Source organism: Hyperoodon ampullatus (assembly GCF_949752795.1).
Source record: "Hyperoodon ampullatus genome assembly, chromosome: 9".
NCBI classification, from domain to species: Eukaryota; Metazoa; Chordata; class Mammalia; order Artiodactyla; family Ziphiidae; genus Hyperoodon; species Hyperoodon ampullatus.
This window is the reverse complement of record NC_136922.1, coordinates 34183573-34193059: the sequence shown is the minus strand read 5'-3', so window position 1 is coordinate 34193059 and position 9487 is coordinate 34183573.

Here is a 9487-nt window from a genome sequence, read left to right as displayed (position 1 = left end):
CCCGGTAGCGATAACCTGGGCACGTTGCCACACATCACTGCTGGGAGAAGTAAGCACTGTTCCACGACTCCACTGGAAGAGGACCGATGGAAAATCACACCTGGTCGCTCTTGGACTCTGCCCAACACACCTCTTCCGTTTGCTGTAATACGTCATAATGGTGAGTCTAATCACTTTTCTGAGTTCTGTGAGTCCTTCTAGAGAATCATGGAACTTGAGGGTGGTCTTGGGGACCTCCTGAACTGCAGCCTGTCTCTTCTTCCCCTCACCAGGTAATTGCAGAGAAAAGAAAGGGTGGGGAGCCACAGAGCATCCCCATCCCCTTCCAGTTCTGCAGGCTCAGATCCCAGGACACTGCCCTGCCCTGAAAGGGGTGATACTGACAGGAGAGTGGAATTTTAGAAATAAACAGCATGGAATGTTTGTAACCAGAAGAAGACTGTTAGAATAACAAAGTGATTGGAAAGTAAGTGTCAGCCTGCGATGTGGAGGGAGCCCGCCTGATGCTTTAACAGAGGCCAGTGGGAGGAGTTGTTGAAAAAAAGGTTCCTATTGATACCATACCATTAGAGATGCCTCAGTGAAGCTGGCCTTCACACAAATGTTCCTTCGGCATAGGGCAGTCATTTTCAACCCAGACTGCACTTAGAATAAGGCCCTAAGGCATGTGGGCCTTATCTGCAAGGATTCTATTTTAATTAGGGTGGTCTAGAGGGTTGCCATTACTAATTTTTTTTAAATTAGCTTTATTGAGAAATAATTTACAAACAATAAAATTACCAGTTTTAAATGTACAATTTGTTGAGCTCCGAGAAATGTACATACTAAAAACATGCTGAATGATTTCCTAATCTATGTATATACTGTAATTTGTTTATCCATTTACCAGTTGGTAAATATTTGGGTGGCTTCAGTTTTTGGCTCTTATAACTAAGTTATCTATAAACATTTAAGGACAAGTCTTTGTCTTGACATATCTTTTTATTTCTCTTAAGTAAATATCTATGAGTGGCAGTGCTGAATCGAATGGTAAGGATCTGTTAAACTTTATGAGAAACTGCCAAACTGTTTTCCAAACTGGCTGTACCATGTTGCATCCCCACCAGCAATGTAAGGGAGTTCCAGTTACTCCACATCCTTGCCAGCACTGGTTTTATCTTATAGGTCCTCTTTTATCAGAGTTTGATGATTCTTCGTTTTAAACTTTCCCTGTTTAACCTCCTGTGTGGTTTTAAGCTCCAGATTGGATGCAGGCAAATTGATACAGATTTTAAACCATGAATTCAATTTCTTCAGTTGATATAGGACTATCATGTTATCTATTTCTTTTTTTTTTTTTTAAGTCTTTACTGAATTTGTTACAATACTGCTTCTGTTTTATGTTTTGGTTTTTTGGCTGTGAGGCATGTTGGATCTTGCTCCCTGACAAAGGATCGAACCTACACCCCTTTTATTGGAAGGCGAAGTCTCAACTGCTGGACCGCCACGCAAGTCCCTTATCTATGTCTTCGTGAGTAAGCCTTGTTTATGTTTTTAAAGGTATTTGTTGGGGAGTGACATCATCAAAATGGCAGAATAGAAGTTTTCTACTATATTCCCCCCAAAGAACACCAATCTGACAATCATTCACATATCAGAGAGACTTTGTGGAAGTCCAGGAGTCCAGCAGAGAAGTTCCAGCACATCACTGGAGGAAAAACAAAAATTCCGAGATTGGACACATCAAAGAGGGTAAGAGGAACAGCTGACTTGACCTACATCATGCCTCCCCCGGGTAGCTGAGCTCAGGGGCCAGAGAGCCTTTCTCTGCCTGTGATTTCTCCTGTGGGAGAAAGTGAGTGTGTGAGTGAGCGCCTGGATCCCCCAGCTGTGTGGACGCTGCCAGAGAGGCTCGTTTCATCCAGAGCTCTAAGTCAGGAGCTGCACACACGGACAAACATTTAGCTAGACTAACTAAAAAAAAAAAAAGAGAAGACTCGGATAAATAAAATCTGAAACAAAAGAGGAGATATTACCACTAACTCGCCACAGAAATACAAAGGATCATAAGAGATAATGACGAATAATTACATGCCAGCAAATTAGACAACCTAGAAAAAATGGGTCAATTCCTAGAAATTTACAACCTACCAAGACTGAATTATGAAGGGATAGAAAATATGAACAGACCAATAATGAGTAAAGAGATTGAATCAGTAATCAAAAACCTCCCAACAAAGAAAAGTCCAGGATGAGATGATTTCATGAGTGAATTCTACCAAATGTTTAAAGAAGAATTAACACCAGTCCTTCTCAGACTCTTCCAAAAGACTGAAAAAGAGCGAACACTCCCAGGTTCATTTTACGAGGCTAGTATTACTCTGACCAGACAAGGACACTACAAGTTAAGAAAACTACAGGCCAATATGCCTGATGAATACAGATGCAAAAATTTCACTAGCATATTAGCAAAACTAATTCAAAAGCACATTAAAAGGATCATATACCCTGATCAAGTGGGATCTATCCCTGGGATGCAAGGATGGTTCAACACCTGCAAATCAGTAAATGTGATACACCACATTAATATACACACAGACCAAAGCAATTGTCAAAGTACTGTAAGAGCTTGCTGAAGTTGCAATGGAAATACAAAAGATGGGCACATGGTCCAAGTGGACAGAGAGGGAGGGAGCAAGGAGAGAGGGATCAGATCAGATATAGATTGCCAGAGAAAGTGAAATCTAAGAAGAAATGTAAAGGATGGATACAGACCAGATAGATGAAGAGAAATAAAAGAATCTTCTATGCCAATAGTTCTCAATCCTGGCTGTATGGTTTTTTTTTTTTAAATAATATATGTAATTTTGAGGTCTGTGAGTGAAGAATCTATTCCAGGCCTCTCTCCTTGGCTTGTAAATGGCTGTTTTCTCCCTGTGTCTTCACACCATCTTCCCTGTATGAATTGAGGTGCATAAAAAATGAGATGAGACTTGTCCCAATTTCCCCTTCTTATAAGGGTATCAGTCATATTGAGTTAGGGGCCCCATCCTGCTACAATATGACCTCGTCTTAATGAATTACATCTTCAATGACCCTATTTCCAAATAAGATCACATTCTGAGGTACTGACGGTTAGGACTTCAACATATGCATTTGTGGAGGTAACAGTCCAACCCATAAAATGTGTATGGTAGCAATTATCAATTTACAATTTCATGTCTTTGAGAAGAAAATCTCCCGAATCCTAGCTTTAGGAAGCAGATGACATTACCCCAGTAGTTGCTGGACAGTGTGCTACCACATTCTGTACAATGGGATGCACAACTGAGCCTCCTCTGATGCCTTTCTCTGCCTTTCCCTGAAGATGTACCCACTCTGGTGACATGGCAGATGAAGTGCTCAGTTGAGTGAATCTCAAGTTGCAGAAAAGAACAGGTGATGGTCTGTATGAAGTTATCTCAAATTGGCTACAAAGAAAGACTGGTCACTTACCAAATGCTGGATAACTCTGTCTTGTAGATACAGAAGGAATCCCAGTGGAGAAGAAAGCAAGAAATACTGAGAGAATATTGCAAAACTGATTTTTTAAAAGTATTTTAAAACTTGCCCTCCTAAACTGGTGTCCGCTTATACCCCCATTCACCGTACTGCCTCAGGCACAAAAATATTGAACACTACTGCTGCATTAAATGACCTGTTAGATGAAAAGATTAAACGGTTGGCTCTTAGGTGATTTGGGGGCACTGCTGGGCTCTCACCGTGCTCTTGAGGTCTTGCTTTGGCTGACTGCCAATCAGACAGCCTCAAAACCCAGCATCCAGGGCAGTTTGGAGATGCTTACTCAAGAGGGATTGGGTCTGATCTGGGACGCTGAGAGAAAGTTTTACAGATTAATTTATTTCCGTAGGGCAAAGAGGCTCGGCTGCCTTGCAAGCATGCGAGCCACTAGATGGCGCTCCATGTTCATACTGAATCTGCCAGAATTCCGCATCTCCAGAGTCTGGTGGGCTTCCAGTACTGGCTTATCCTTTGGGCACCACAGGCACAGGGCCTAAGGCCCACCATACCTTCAGAAACCCATGGAAGTATTTTAATTTCTTCCAAAATCATGAGAAAACAAGTAATAGAATACTCCCTGATTATACTCAACTTTATACAGTGCAGTTGTTAAATATACTTTCATATATATAAATACTTATATATACACATATATTATTATTATTCTTTCTAATGTAGGAAGGGGCTCATGAAGACAAAGTGTCTAGGGCCCACAAAAGTCATAGTATGGCCCTGTTTCCCTGCATCACATCTGGAGTATTGATCAAAAATGTCACTGAAATTGAATGTAGTTCCAGGGCACACCTCTCCTTGTGGATGTCTTTCAAGATGCATGCATTCATAAACTTATTTAACTCAACAGGTTTGTTCTCAGTCACATGTCCTCTTGATTTTACCTCCTAAATCCCTCCCCAATCTGTCACCTTTCCTGCACACCTATGCTGCCACCTTAGTCCGGGGCACTGGAACCTTCTCTTGGACTTTGACAACAGCTTCCTCCTGGCCTCTCTGCCTCCAGGCCCTTCTCTAAGCAGCCAGGGTGATTTCCCAAAAATCAAATCTGATCATGTCAGGTTTTTTGCTCTCATCTAAAACCTGCCATGACTCTCCACCGCCTATACTAGTGGTCTCTCAAACGGGGTATGTGTACTCGAGGAAGCAGACAAGACGACTTGTTGGAGCATAGAGAGAAAACAGAACTTCTACTTATATTTACCTTTTATCTGCTTCTTTAAACATTTCTGGTTTTTTGTATGCTTTATTTATTTACACAACACATGCACGTTACTTATACGTAAGTATACATGTATTGGGAAAGGTGTCGGTTTTCCACCTTTTTTTCCACCAGAAGGATGCATCATTGAAAGTGTTGGGAAACTTTCAAAATGATGTCCAAGCCTTTTCGAATCGCACACAGGGCCTTTTCGAGATGAATCAGACCGACCTTTAGGATCTTCTCTGCTTGCTCTAGCCACACAGAACAGCCCTTAAATGCTCAAAGCTCTTAAGCTTTCCTGCATTTACAAATATTTCAAGCATAGGCTGCACCTCCCTAGTCAGCTTCCTCATCGGACCAAGTCCACCTCCCCCCTCAGCAGCCAGCCCCCCGGCTCCTGCCCTCTGCCGCCGCCTCTCCTGGCTCCTCTCAGCAGCCCTGCTCTCCCATGTGCCGCCTTAGCGATAGCCTATTTATGTTTTTTCTTTTTCCTTTCTTTATCTTGTGATGAGTTGTGTGGGTGGGTGTCTGGCTGTGTGCGCATGTATCCACAAAAGGGTTGGGTTGATAAAGCAGCTATTAGATGCTGGGCACTGGGCTAGGCCCTACCTAGGTGTCATTTCAATTCATCTCTCATGTAGGTGACCAGCTTCTCCCAGTTTGCCTGGAACTTTCTAGGTTTTAGCTCTGAAAGTCCTGTGTCCTAGGAAACTCCTGTCTCAGGGCAAACCGGGATGGTCGGTCACCCTATACAATAATCCCATTATACCAATGAGAAGACTAAGGCTCAGAGAAGTTATCAAAACTTAGCTAAGCTCACAAAGCTAACTAGCACTGGGACCTGGCTGTGTCCCTCAGGAAGTCAGCACTCTTTCCACCATAGCATGTTGCCTCTTCATGGGCAGGGACCGTGTCTTATTCAACTTTGCGTCTTCATGCCTGTCATGATTCCTGCATATATTAAATAGTTGATGGATGAGTGAATGAATGAATGAATGAATGAGTGAACTCTCCAACAGAGAATCAAAACAGCTGTTACATGGTGACATAGTGAACTAGCCAAGCAGTGTCTCCTCCCTCTCTCTGATTCTACATCATCTCAGAAGGTAAGAGAACTGGGCTCAGAGAGCATAAACGACTTGCCCAAAGTCACAGTTCCTGGAAGAATGCAGGGCAGGGACCAGAACTCAGGTTTCCTGACTCACACTCCAGGGATCTTTCTACTGGAACATTGAATGAAATAAACCAAAGGGCAGAGGAAATAGTGGGAGAAAACTGGGCTATTTTTTAACATCTAACTGAAGACGCTAAGCAGCTCTGAATTGCCAGAATTTGCATCATTTAAAAACCCCTAAGAGTGGGAACTTTTCTTAAAAGAAAAGAAACATAACCCTGTCAAAAAAGAATGCCTCCAAATGAACTTATCTACGAATCAGAAACAGACTCACAGATACAGAGAACAGACTTGTGGTTGCCAAGGGGGAGGAGCAGTGGGGGAGGGATGGATTGGGAGGTTGGCATTAGCAGATGCAAACTATTCCATATAGAATGGATAAACGACAAGGTCCTACTGTATAGCACAGAGAACTATATTCAATATCTTGTGATAAACCATAATGGAAAAGAATATGAAAAAGTATATATATAACTGAATCACTTTGCTGAAAAGCAGAAATCAACACAACGTTGTAAATCAACTATACTTCAATGAAATAAAGTTAAAAACAAACAAACAAACAGGAAGAGTGCCTCCACGTCGGGAAGGCTGAGTACCAGAGCATGAAATACAGGAAGTGCCATATTTGTCGTCCAGAGGGAGCCTTTGTTCTTGTCAATCCTCCCCACTGTGACCCAGAAGCAGTCAAGCCTTGGGTCCACAACAACCTGGCATCTCCAAAGTAGAAGGACTATTTGGAGAACCAGTGGCCAGGCACTGCCAGCCAGAGAAGGGGCAATGCCCCACACCCACCTCCTGCACCACTCTGAAATGGCCATTTATCTCCATGCTTATAGGCGTCTTTTGGCTTCCAGGCTGTGTTTGTGCTTTGTCCCTGGCCTTTATTGACCTCTTTGATTCTGTGGGGAAGCTCAGCCCCGGGCAAACGGGAATTTCAATGCACAATGGAAAACATGGGTTCCTCTAGGGCCGCTGGCTGATCCCAGCCTCTTGACCCTGTCCTTTCCAGAGAAGTTGTGGTCCCAACCCTGCCTGTGGCAAAGAATAAAAGGAGCCCAGGGGCGACCACTGGGGCCAATGCGAGTGACTGAGGGGACTTGCCCTTCTGTTCCTTCTGGGTGTGCCCTTAAGGCTCTTTCCCGGAAAAGAAGGGGAGGGAAGGAAATGAAGCTTTGTCTTTGCATTCTGTGCCCACCGACCCCAAACTGGGGTGGCAGGCTGCCCACTGAAGCCACACCTGGCAATGTTCCAGCTGCTTATATATGGCTGGGGAAGCAGGGTTGCTCAGCCATTGAGAGAGTGAGGGAAATGCTTAGCCCTCGTGGCATCTGGGAGTGGTCAAAGTTTAGCCCTGGCAGGACTGTTGGGGTGACGATGCGGGGGGTGAAGGCTGAGCAGAGGACAAGGATTCTCAGTACCCCTGTCAGCGACAGGGTCGTTGCTGAGCGAGCAGGGGTCAGCTAATGCCTCCCCTGGAGCCTCGAGGAAGAATGTGACAGTGGTGGCCTGGGGCCCCTGGACTGATTGCTGCTGGCGCAGACCTCAGGCCTGGGTTACCTGGAATCTGCTCTGGGACAGGGGACTTGGATTTACCCTGCAATAAGCATTCAGGAATGTGCTGGAATCACTACCAGCTCCAAGGACAGGTAAACACAACACTGGGAGGGGCCAAAACGACATCGCTGCAGCTCACCCTCCTTTCAGTTCTTCTCAGCAAGGCTGTGTTAGTGTCCTGGTGTAGCTATGACACAGTCCCACAAACTGGGCGCCTAAAACAACAGAGGTGTGTTGTCTCGCGGTTCTGGAGGCTACAACATGTTGGCAGGTCTGGTTCCTTCTGAGGGCTCTGAGGGAAGGGTCTGTTCCAGGCCTCTCCCTTGCCTTGGAGATGGCGTTCTCCCCACGTGCATCTCCAAATTCAACATTCTTATGACACCGGTCCAACCTGATGGCTCACACCAAAAGGACTTCATTTTAACTTGATGACCTCTGTAAAGACCCTGTCTCCAAGTAAAGGCACACTCTGAGATCCTGGGGGTTAGGACCTTAACCCGTGAGTTTCGAGGGGACCCGATTCAACTCATAACAAAGGCCTTTCCTGGCTACCCTATCGAACGTATCCACCTCTTCCTGGCACTCTGCAATCCTCTTCCCTGCTTTAGCTTTTTTTCTTTAGGAACTTCTTATCATCTGATGTACTAGTACATATTTTCCTTATCTGTCTTATTGTCTCTCTCTAACTGGATTGAAACTGGATTGAAGGCAGGGATCTTTGTTATGTTTGTGGCTGTTTCCCCATCACCTAAAATAGTACCTGGCACATAGTAGGTGCTCACAACATATACATTAGATGGAGTTGATGAAGTCTGTTGCAGATTAATAGGTTACTAATGAACGCGAGGGGGCGGGGCTGCTGGCTGATTTAAAGGAAGTTAAACATTGGCAAGCGTAACCTCAGGCCCAGGGGGAGCTGTCCCTTCTTCTACTGGCCTCCCCTGCTTTTCTGCCTTACAAAGGGGACTTCATCTCCAGCCAGGGCTCAGAGTTTAGGCGCAGCCCTTTCGTGCTCACACCAACTGACTAAACGAAACCGGAGAAAGTTTTCCCAACTGCAGAGGACACAAGTACAGAACAGCGAGCACTGGTCCTTCTCAGTTTCATGTCAGAATTAGGATGCTTCTGTGTTGCTGCCAGGAAACCTGAAGCTTGTGAGGGGAGCTGCTGTCCTGGAGTTCCCGGGCCTGGGGTCCGAGCAGAGGGACAACAGGGTAAGGGGTGGAGTGGGACCAAGGAAATGCCCTTCCGGGAGCTTCATGGAGCCCGCAGAGAGGTTGTGGCCCTTGATCCGATGTGCACAGGCTCCAGGTCTGCTCAGCCTTTCTTCTTCCTGGGTCAATATGCTAATGACAAGGTTAAGACTAACAGCACCATTACCCCAGCTGTGCAGGCTGTATCAGACCTCTTCCTTCAGATCCATCGGCAAACATTTAGGGAGTCATTGCTTTGTCCCAGTGTTGAGCAAAGCACGTGGGGATTCAGAAGGCAATCTCACGTTTGTATCTCACTTCAGCGCGTGCGTACAGAGGACTCTCACACGCATTGTTTCACTCACACAGCTGCCTGGCGGCAAAGATGTTGCTCATTATCTTGCTGGACAATCGAGAGAACTAAGGATGAGAAGTTATGGGCCCACAGCAGAGTAGAAATGTGGGTGCAAATCTTCTGGCATGCATCCAGGATTATCATCCTCATCATAGCTATCACAGATCATTTTCATTGAGTGTCTACTACGTACCAAGCATTGTACTAAGGGTGTTACATCCATTTCCTCATACAACCTTGGAAGGGAGGAGGCATATGAATCCCCATTTTCTGAGGTGCAGAAACAGCAGCTAAGATCAAGGTGGAAACTTTCACCAGTTCTCCCAACTCTAAAATGCCCGAGCCTGATTTGAACCTGGCAGTCTGGCCTCAGAGGCTACACTGTTAAAACCCTTTTCCTCACCCTCGAGGCAGCCCATGTAGGATGGGCGGAGAGATGCCACGTTGTGGGG